Source organism: Phascolarctos cinereus, unplaced genomic scaffold (genome assembly GCF_003287225.1).
Source record: "Phascolarctos cinereus isolate Bilbo 61053 unplaced genomic scaffold, phaCin_HiC Scaffold_9;HRSCAF=440, whole genome shotgun sequence".
Taxonomy (NCBI): domain Eukaryota; kingdom Metazoa; phylum Chordata; class Mammalia; order Diprotodontia; family Phascolarctidae; genus Phascolarctos; species Phascolarctos cinereus.
In genome coordinates, this window is record NW_027556402.1 from 1,268,591 (window position 1) to 1,280,111 (window position 11,521).

Below are 11,521 nucleotides of genomic sequence, written 5' to 3' on the forward strand. Positions count from 1 at the left end.
CTTGTGCCTTCTCATAAAAAAGCTGTCAAGAAAAGCTGTCCAGTATGGTGATGGTGATTGATGGCGTAAGTGAATTCTCACCCTTGTGGTTTACCATTTCCTAACAAAAAGGGAGGGAGGGAATTTTTACTTTAGTAAGCTGGATACAAGCGTGTATATTTTCTGTTTGTTGAATTTTGTTGCTATTTAATGTTATATTCACTTCCCTCATCTTGTAGTAGTAGAAGCAATAATAACATTGCTAGTATTTATATAGCACCTACAATATTCCAGGCATTGTGTTGTAGAAAACCTGTGAGGTAGGTATGTGTTATTCCCACTTTAAAGTTAGGTAGGCTCTGCTTAATTTGTTTCCCCTGCTGCATCAATTCATAAAATTCTTTCAATACTTCTCTGAATTTTTTATCTTTTTCATTCCTTGTGGTGCCCTTTGTGAATTGTTGTGCACACATCTTCGCTTTCCTCCATTTGCCCTAGGTTTTTGCTGCTAAAAAAAAGTGCTGCTGGGAATATTTTGGCAAACATGATGTCTTTATTTTGACATCTTTCTCCTCTTTGGGGTCTAGGTTCATTAATAGGAATGCTGCATCAAAAGATAGAAACAATGCATTACAGTACCACCATCTTACAGATGATTGTTTCTGAAGACGTGTTTAGACCCACTTCATAATGGTTAACCTGGGGCTAATACTTTGGACTGTGCTAAAAAATGATGTCGAGACCACGACCTTTGCCCATGATTCCTTGGAGCAGCCAGAGCCGCCAGAGCAGCCAGTCAGTGGGCTTGCTTAAGGATAGAGCCTGTTTGGATGATGACTGTGGGTCACAGGGGGGAAGCCAAGAGAAGTTCTTTGATCAGTGTCTCAAGCTTGTGTGTGTCTCTCTACTGCTCTGGGAGTTATAACAATGCAAATCAATAATTTTACTTTGTTTAACTCTAAGCCCCACATGACAGGAAAGGTCCTGGCAGTGCAAATCTCTATCCCTGTTTCTCTGTCCATCTCTCCATTTCTGCCTCTGTTTCTTTCTTTTTATATGAATGTCTTTCTGTCTCTTTGTCTCTGTTTCCATCTCTGTCTCTCTTTGTCTCTATTTCCATCTCCATCTCTGTCTCTCTGTCTCTTTGTCTCTATTTCCATCTGTCTCTCTCCATCTCCATTTCTGTCTCTCTGTTTCCATCTCCATCTCTGTCTCCTGTCTGTCTCTGTCTCTGTCTCTATCTCTGTCTCTCTCTCTCTCTCCACCTCCATCTCTGTCTCTGTATGTATGTCTCTCTGTGTGTCCATCTCTGTCTCTGTCTCCATCTCCATCTCTGTCTTTTTCTGTCTCTTAAGTGCTTCACCACCTATTGCCTCTTTCTCAGCTCCATTTGAATAATGAAACACGTAGATGAATATTACACTGGCTAACCACTTTATCATACAGAAACTGGCTTTTGTAATGGATATATTAATGGATAATTAATAACAGCAATAATGGAACAGAGAAACCTGGTAAGAAACAGAGATTGGGAAAACAGGCTCATGTCTGTCCTGAGAGAACATAAGAGGAGTGTCTGTGGTCTGACAGGAATAATAATTTATTAAATATTTCCTGTGGGCCCGGCCCAGTCCTACTACTTTACAAAGATTATTACATTTGATCCTCATAGCAACCTCCCGGAATAGCTACAATTATTATCCCCACTTATACTTGAGGAGACTGAGGCAGACAGAGGTAAAGTGACTTGCCCAGGGTGACAGTTAGTAAGAAAAGAGAAGAAGGAGAAGAAGAGAAAAAGAATTCTCTGTAAAACCACTCAGCCCACTGAGAACATCTGGCATCATTTGCTTCTTCCACCCCCAGGACCCTGCTCACCCCTACCAAGGAGGAGAAGGTGTCTTCTTTCATCTCTTCCTTGGGGCCAGGCTCATTCTCATTTCTGCCTGTTTGGTGTGGTGGTCGTCCTGGCCTTTCCATGGTTGTAGTCATTGTGTAGTGTTTTCCTGGCTCTACTGGCTCCACTTTGCCTCAGAGAATGAGAGTATGTCTTCATCCTCACATGCCTCATTTCTTCCAGCAATGGAGACAACCTTTAGGAGAAATGGGGCCACTGATCAATACACAAGGATCCCTACAGACTGCTAATTGACTTAGTTTTAAAATGAATTATTAGCTGTGCTTTATTGTATGTTTAATTATTTTGTGAAATGTTTCCTAGTTTATTCTCAAGAACCACTTTCTGCATGATTCCCCCCAGCTTCCAGTCTCCCCCCTCCCCAAGATCACCTTGTGTAACAGGGCTCTCTAGCACATGCAGAATGCTCAGGATAGCGTCTCTGCACATGGAGAGGTTCTAACAACTGAGCAAACTGATGGTCAAGTCACTTAACCAGTGTTTGCCTCAGATTCCTCATCTGTAAAATGGGGATAATCACCTCCCTCCCAGGATTATTGGGAGGATTGAATGAGATGCTATTTGTAAAGCACTTGGCCTAGCATCTGGTATTTAGCAGGTGACACATAAATGTGTGTCTCTCCCCCATTACTCTTTTGAATTGTTGTAAATTAAATTTTATTTTTAATTTATGGAATAAAACAAGTATTTTCCATAACACAGTACAATAAAAAAGATGATTGCATATGAAACTGCAAATCTACTATGCACAACTTGCTCTTCCTTTCAAATATACAACAAAATTATCATGTGAATTTCTTTTTTTTTCTTTTTTTCTTCCCTCTGACCCCTACCTTAGAGATGGCTACCATTAGACACAAATGAGTATGTTTGTGTGTATGTGTGCGTAAAATTATTCTACACAAATTTCTATGTATCAGTTCTGTCTCTGGATGCAGATAATGTCTTTTTTCGTATGTCCTTTGTAGGGAATTTGGGTATTTATAATAGACAAAATGACTTAGTCGCTTAAAGTCATTCTTTTTTTCACATTTTAAAAAATTATTTATTTTTGGTTTTTTGCTTTTTGGCAAGGCAGTAGGGGTTAAGTGACTTGCCCAGGGTCACATATTTAATAAGCATCAAGTGTCTGAGGCTGGATTTGAACTCAGGTCCTCCTGACTCCAAGGCTGCAGCTCTATCCATGCACCACCTAGCTGCTGCTGCTCAAAGTCATTCCTTTTTTTTTTTTTTGGCCAGGCAATTGGGGTTAAGTGACTTGCTCAGGGTCACACAGCTAGTAAGTGTCAAGTGTCTGGTCTGAGACTGGATTTGAACTCAGGTCCTCTTGACTCCAAGGCCAGTACTCTATCCACTGTGCCACCTAGCTGCCTCTCAAAGTCATTCTTTTTTTAAACAATTTATTTTGATTTATCAACCATCACTTCCATATGTTTTTTTAATTTATTTTTTTAAAATTTATTTTGATTTATCAACAATATGCTTTTGAGTTTAAAATTTTTTTCCCCCTTCCTCCCCACCACCCTCCCCAAGATGGCACACAATATGATATAGGCTATACATGTGCATTCCTATTAAACATATTTTCACATTAGTGGTGTTGTAAGTAAAAATTAGAACCAATAGGAGAAAACACCAGAAAGAGGAAACAAAACTCAACAGAAGAAAAAAAAATAGCAAGTAGTCTGCTTCAATCTGCGTTCAAACTCCACAGTTCTTTCTTTGGATGTGGATGTCATTTTCCATCACGAGGTCTTTGGGGATGTCTTAGATCCTTGTGTTGCTGAGAAGGGTTAAGTTTATCAATATTAGTCATCACGTAACATGCCTATTACTGTGTACAGTGTTCTCCTGCTTCTGCTCACTTCACTCAGCATCAGTCCATACAAGTCTTTCCAGGTTTTTCTGAAGTCTGCCTGCTCATCATTTCTTATAGCACAATAGTATTCCATTATGTTCATATACCACAACTTCTTCAGCCATTCCTCAATGGATGGGCCTCCTCTCAATTTCCAATTGTTTGCCACCACAAAAAGAGCTGCTATAAATATTTTTGTGTATGTGGGTCCTTTTCCCATTTGTGTGATCTCTTTGGGATACAGCCCTAGAAGTGCTATTGCTGGGTCAAAGGGTGCATAGTTCTAAATTGTTCTCCAAAATGGCTGGATCATTTCACAACTCCACCAACAATGCATTAGTGTTCCAATTTTCCCACATCTTCTCCAACATTGATCATTTTCCTGTTTTGTCATGGTGGCCAATCTGATAGGTGGGATGTGGTACCTCAGAGCTGTTTTGATTGGCATTTCTCTAATCAACAGTGATTTAGAGCATTTTTCCATACGACTGTAGATGGCTTTAATTTCTTCATCTGAGAACAATATTGCTGTTCCTGTACAGCACACTGTTCCCTTGGATGTCTGCCCCTCCCCCATTACTCTTTTATTTCCTTTTCAGGTATGTTGCATGTAGATGTTGGCTCTCCCATTACAACATAAACTCCTTGAGGCCAGGGGTGGTTTTTCTCTTGTCTCTGTAACATCAGCGCCTCACACAGTGGCCGGCGCCTTAATAAATCTTTGTGGGTCGTAGGTTGATTTATTGATCTTGTCACAGATTGTCATAAAAAAAGCTCTCTCCCATGCTCATTTGTGTCTATAGATGCCTTTGGCATTCAGTCTGCTGAAGCCCATCTTCCTAGGTCTTCCTAGGTCGCTATTTTAACATGCAAAAAGTAATACACAGGATTATAAAGGAAACCAGTTCTATTGAAACACTGCTTTCAAAATATTAAAAAGCCAAGTTCATAGACCCCAGACTAAGAACCCCTGGGTAATGGGAGCTTTCTCCTCTTGCCTGAGATGGAGGCAGGTGCAGCAATATGCTGTTCCCTCATTTTCACCAGTGATTGACAGGACTGTATCCAGAGGCATATGGAAGGGTTCCTTCCACACACTATTGTCCTGCTTGGATAGCCTTTTCAAATAGATTTTTTGTGCCTTTTCAGAGCTCCTTTTGACCTTCAAATGAATAATTGTGCCTCCATTTGCCTGTAAAACCACCTTCAGATGTCCAACACTCACCATTAATTCTCACTGGATTAACCAAATTGAATGCCCTTAGATCTTTTGACTGCACTGCTGGAGTCCAATCATTCAGCTCTTTGTCACCATTCAGCCTTCCCTGCTGGCAGGTAATTAAAAATGTGCCTCTGAATTCAAGAAGACCTTTCATTTCCTAAATCTTTTCTGATGAATGCTGAGGATAAGAAAGGAGGTGGAAGCCAACTAGGACGACACAGACGAAGCCATGGGCTCTGCTTAGGGGTGCAGAATTAGGGCGGAGGCTAGGTGCTTCTTATCATTGTATTCCCAGCAAAGTTCCTAACACATAGTAGGTGTTTCATACATGCTTATCATTTGTTGACTGAAGACCAACAACGAGCCATGATTGGTTGCTAGAGAGACACAAAAACATTGCCCCTGCTTATCATGGTAACAGTCTGACCAGTTAAACTCCATTTTTATTTCATAAATGGACAGAATTGTTGATGACTGAAGTCTGCTTACAGTCCTCTGATGGGTCTGTGACCTCCCAATGTGCATTCTCTCCCCAGTGAGGCAGGTCCTAGCCCATCAATGCCTGCCCGTCCTGTGTGGGATGTCTTCCCATGAGCCCTCCACAGGAGTCCACCCACATCAATACCAGTGCTGTGGATGGGCCTGTGGGTTGTCCTTTGTGTTCATTCTCTAGAACTAATCCACATCCTTTTCTCCACAGAAAAACCCAAATGGATAGAGTGTGCTAATTGTTCAACTTATGGTATGTAACTGGATGGACAGCTCGTGGAGATGGCCAATCAGGATAGATCCTTAGGTGCATAATGAACTGGGCTTAGAATAGAAGAAGGATGGGTTCAATGCATAGGCAGGAAAGACTCTGAATTTTCTTCTTGATACAGACTCTTTTGTTTCCAACAATGATACTCTTTGAGTTGTGTGACCATGAATCATGGAATATCACAGTGTCTGAGGAATCAGAACTGTGGGTGAGCCGGGGAGCAAAAGTGGAGGGAGAGACAGACAGACAGACAGACTGAGGGAGATGCAGAAAGACAGGAGAAGAGAGTCAGACCCAGAGAGACATGGAGGAACCTAGCTAGGAGAAAGAGACTTATGGTCATAGAAGAAGCAACAGAGCAATGGGGATACTTGGTTGTGTGCAAACAGATGGCAACACATTACTAGTGATGGATAGTGTGGCAGAGGCATGAGAAGGATGAGTGTGAGCTTGGTGCTGTGGGGTGCCCTGGAATCTTAGATGGGCTTCTTCATGTCCCTTGCCAGTGTTAATGTGTGTGTTGTGGAGGGTTGTATGAAAGCCTGTAATATCTGTGCCATCTCCTTCTTGATGAAGAAGTCAGGTCTAGCCAGGCAAAATGGTGCCTCTTATCCAATGAAAATACTGACCTGCGCCTATAGGACACTATAGGGCCAGAACAGGATTTATGGTTGGAAAGGACCTTAGTGACTAACTCGGCCTAAGGAGCCCTTAATATTCAATTGTGATGGTAGTATTTCATGGTTGGAATTTTACATTCAGCCTTTTTAGAAGGACATGCATAAAACTGCAGCGTCTCGAGTAAGGCATCCAGAAGGTGAAGGTGGAGGCATTTGAGACCCTTCCTTACAAGCACAGATTGAAGGCATGAGGGACAGATGGCCCAAAGAAAAGGCTCAGGAGAGATGTGATAGCCATCCTCAAGTATGCCCAGTGGCCTTTTCGCTGGCAAATTCCTAGAAAAGTGTTGTCTGCCTGTTGTCTCCACCGCCCATCTCAAGTCCTCCTAGTCTTCTGATGCCATTGCTAAATGGAACTGTGGCTTTGCAGAGTTATCTGCCCTCCCAACTGGATGGCCTTTTCTTAGTCCTTAGTCCAGGTGTTATTTAGTGGCCTATTACATGCTGTAGTTACTAGGCTAAGCTCCAGAGACAGAGACAAAAACAAAGCTGGCCCTGATAGTGAGGAACCTAATTCTACTGGGGGGACATAGAAAATGAAGTCTAAAATACATTCCCCATAATTTGGGATGGGATGGACACACCTCTAATGTGTCAGTTTGTCAATGATGGATCGGTTTCCAGAAGGCACAATGAAAGGACAGAGTAGAGGAAAGGGATGGCAGAGAAAGGGGCTGACACAGAGACATGTGAGGAAGGGCTCAGGGGAGGGATCTTTGGTCTAGGCAGCCAACAGCTCACAACTGAAGTGAGGGATCTCAGCGTGTCCAGATGTCATCTGGACAGCAGTAGATCCGTACGTCCTCTATTGCATCACTGAGGGATATTTATTGGTTTTTATGACCTAAGAAACAGGGCAGTCATTTCTTCCTGGACACCTTCGTGACACTGCTCGCTCTTGGCTTTCCTCCTATTTCTGTAACTCCTCCGCATTCCTCTTTTCTGGATCATGACCGAGGTCCTAGGCCCATGGTGTGAGTGTGCCCTGCAGTTCTCTCTTGGGCCCCCTTCCTTCCTTTCTCTATGCTCACCCACTTGGGGACCTCATCAGCTCAGAACATGCTTCGTTCATGTATGTCTCTCTCCAGAGGGCAGCCCAGTGTGTGGCACTCTGTAGGCCCCTAATCAACACTCGTTTTGATGTGACATTTGGTCCTTATAACAAATGCCATAGGAATGATTGCCATTTGATAGACCAAGAAACTCAAGCAGAGAAAGGTGAACTGCAGTCACCCAGGCAGTAAGTAGCAGACCAAATTCACACTCGAGTCCTCCTAATGCCAAAATCCTAGGCCGCTACCATCCCCACCTACCTCACAACCTCTTTTTTCAGGACCAAAGCTAGGTGCACCTGCAGCATGGCATGAGGACTTACTCCGTTCATTTTCCCATGTGGATGCTCCCAAGGAGGCCAATGTGCCATTTGAGTGGGCTGGTCAGGGTATGTATTTCCTTGCAAGTTTTAGAAAAGCAGTGTGACATAGTGGGTTCCATGTCAGGGAGACCTGGGTTCAAGTCCAGCCTTTCACATGTACTGATTGAGTGAGCCTGGGCAAGTCTGTGAAGCTTTCTGTGCCCCTGCCAACCAGCCAAGACTCTTAAGTTGCCCAGAAGGCTGACCTGCACTGGGGGAGGCATTTTCCTCCCCAGGAGTTCCCCATACCCATGAAATCATAGAATTGGTCTTCAAAAGAAAGACAACACAGCCTAGAGTACATTCTGGGAGGCCAGGATGAGGATCCCCCCAGCTGGAAGGAGTCCCCAACTCTCGGAATTCCTGCAGGTAGAGCTTTCATTTCTAATGCATTCATGACATTTACCCATGCAGGTATGCCCTTGGCCCTGGCCAATTCTCATGTAGACATTTCATTTACTGAAAGGGCAGCAGAAGACCTTTTATGAAACACATGAAAAGCAGCTCTAGGAGAAACAGAGTTCTGAGGGAACCAGAGAGAGAAACAACCTCTTGGGTAAAAGGGCTTGAACAGAGACACATTAGGATCTGAGAGGAGCGGAGTAAAAGCAGAGCTCCTGCCCCTTCACGAAGTCTTTAAGCTTCTCAGTGAGGTGAGCTAGAGAGATTCGCTGCCCACAGGTGAATATACTGGATCTCTGGTCACCCACACTCTTGGCACAGGGCAGCTTCCAAACCTTGTAGTCTGGCATCTGTGCAGAGGACAAAAGCTTTGCTTTGCTAGGGTCTGTGTAGGGATCATATGTAGGAACATGAGTGAGATAGCTGATTAAGTCTGTGAAGGTGTGCACACTTTTGTCCATCCATCAATGTCCAAAGTGGAGCTTGCTTTGCTGGCCTGGTTCTCAGTCTCTTCAGTCACGTGTGCACACATCTGGCCAATTCAAGTCAATAAGTCCAGCCAATTTGTATTTGTAAAGTTGTTTTTGTTCCTTCATTTTTGAAGAAGACCAGAGTCAGTACTGGCAATGTCTTGACTCATGTGTGAATTGGATTCAAGTGAGGCAGAGCTGCCCAGTAATCAGCCACACTCTCTCTTCCAGAGTATTTGGAGTCCCTAAATTGTGGTCCATGAACTTAATGAAATAGTCTTGTGTTTGAAGAAATGACAAATATTATGGATTTAGGGAGACTTGGGAAGATGGATATAAATCGATGCAGAGCGAAAAGAGCACAATGCAGAGAACAGCTTTCATGATGGCATACATTTACATGATAATATAAACGACAATTAGGACTTTGATGACGTCATCAATGGTCACTTCAGAAGACTGATGCTAGAGCTTCATCACTACCTGTTGTCACAGAAAAGTGACAGGCTGGAGGTGCAGAATGAGACAGCCCTGCTCCCACGTGGCTTCTGTGGTGACTGCTTTGGTTGAGCTTGATTTATCTGATTCAAGGAAGGGGGTTAGTCATAAGGGTGCAAAATAAAAAAGAGGAGATAACATCAAATACACAGAGAAGAAAACAAAAGACAATTCAAAAGAGTACACAAATGTGATAATATGTAACATATACTTCCCCCCCAAATCAAACTATACGTAACAGTTTCATATGTAATCCCTTAAAAATGTCTTTGTCTATTGAAATATTTGCACTTGTGAATGATTAAGTTCATTGTATATAATATTCATGTGAATATATACATATATGTATGGTATGTGTGTGTATAAAATAATCTTGACTTGAAAATAATTGACAATGTCCTCAACTAGTCTCCCTCAATGTCAGTACCCACATAATAACTGAATGCCTCATTAATAAAGGTACAAGGACAGTTTCTAGGAATGTGTCCCCTCACAAAGGGATTGTGATAGAGCCAGAGACTTGCCTGATCCACCATTTTGTGGAGAGCAGTTTCTGAGGGGCATTTGTTGCCCATGTTCCTGACTCAATTACCACTGCTGGGAGTCCCTTTAGTCCAATTAAGTTTTCTGTTTACGTTTTCCATTCATCAGAATCATTCCCCAACTTGGCATCCATTACCACTGACATGCAGGTAGCATTCCAATTTATTGCTCCTCTGCTCTTGAGATGTTATAAATCCTAAGCCCACAGAGAGCAATGTCTGTGCATCTCCATATTGGGTAATCAGCATCTCAACTTCTAAATATTTTACATTCCAGGTCCAAATTAAGTATTCCAAAGAAGCTCCATGTTTGTAACTAGGTAATATACTAAAACAATTAGTAACTGATTTTATTTAACTATTCTTTGAATACAAGTCTATGCTCTAACCTCTGATGCTGAAGAGGCCAAATTTGGTCAGTTCTATGAAGACCTACAACAACTTCTAGAAATAACACACACACACACACACACACACACACACACACACACACACACATATTGCATTCATCACAAAGGATTGGAATGCTAAAGTGGGAAATCAAAAGATAATTGGAATAAAAGGCAAGTTTGGCCTTGGAGTACAAAATGAAGCAGGACAGAGACTATTTAGTGAAGATATCTCACTTGTTGTAAGAAACACTCTTTTTCAAAAACCCAAAAGGTCTCTCTACACATGAACATCACCAAATGGTCAATATAGAAATCAGATTCATTATATAGTTATTATATAATCATATAATATATTATATATTATATATTAATTATGTAGTTTGCAGCCAAAGGTGAAGACAGTTTATACAGTTAGTTAAAATGACCTGTAACTGACTGTGGCTCAAATCATGAGCTTCTTATTGCAAAATTCTGACTTGAAAAAGTAGGAAAACCATCAGACTATATAGGTATGACCTAAATCATGAATATGAATAGAAGTAATGAGTAGATTGAAGGGATTAGATCCGGTAGATGGAGTGCCTGATGAACTATGGACAGAGGTTCACAATATTGTGCAGGAGGCAGCCACAAAACATATTCCAAAGAAAAAGAAAAGCAAGAAAGCAAAATGGAGGTTGGACGAGGCTTTATAAACAGCAGTGGTACCACTGTCATTTATTGTGTCCTCAGCATCATCTTTTGTACCTTTCCAGTGTCTTACAATTTATAAAAATATTTTATATATTGCAGGGGGTAATTCCATGATCACAAAGGTAGTTTCCCCAGGGTGAGGCACTCCAAATCAATTTCACTTCAGATGGACTGACCTCTGTGATTTCCCCAAATACATGGAGAGTAGAATAGGATAAATTTTCTCACGCTATCTTTCTTTTGTATTTCTTGCTTTTCTACAGCCTAAGTAAGTAATGGCTTGTTTCTGCTTACTTAGATAAGCATGTCTGTCTCATCAGGAATTTGGATAACACCTACTCTGGATCACTGCCCTAGGAGCCTCAGTCAAAGTGTGCGAACCAATTTATCCCAGGGCCTGATTCTACCTGAGCACAATTTTGTGGGATAAAGGGAATGCTAAGCAATATCCCTGCAATGATCATGAGTGGTCCCGATGTCCTTTCTGCTTACACCTAAAAGCTTTTTATTGCAGGACCATACCTGGATAAACTGGGAATCCAGATCTTTTGGCACTGACAGGCAACTTAAGGGAACAAGAAAGAATTTCAAGGATATTGTTAAGCATGCGCCTATCTCTGAGACTTAGGGGAGGGGGGCTTTCTCCCTAAGACCTTGGACAGCTACAGCATGGTCCAATGCTAGAGACTGATC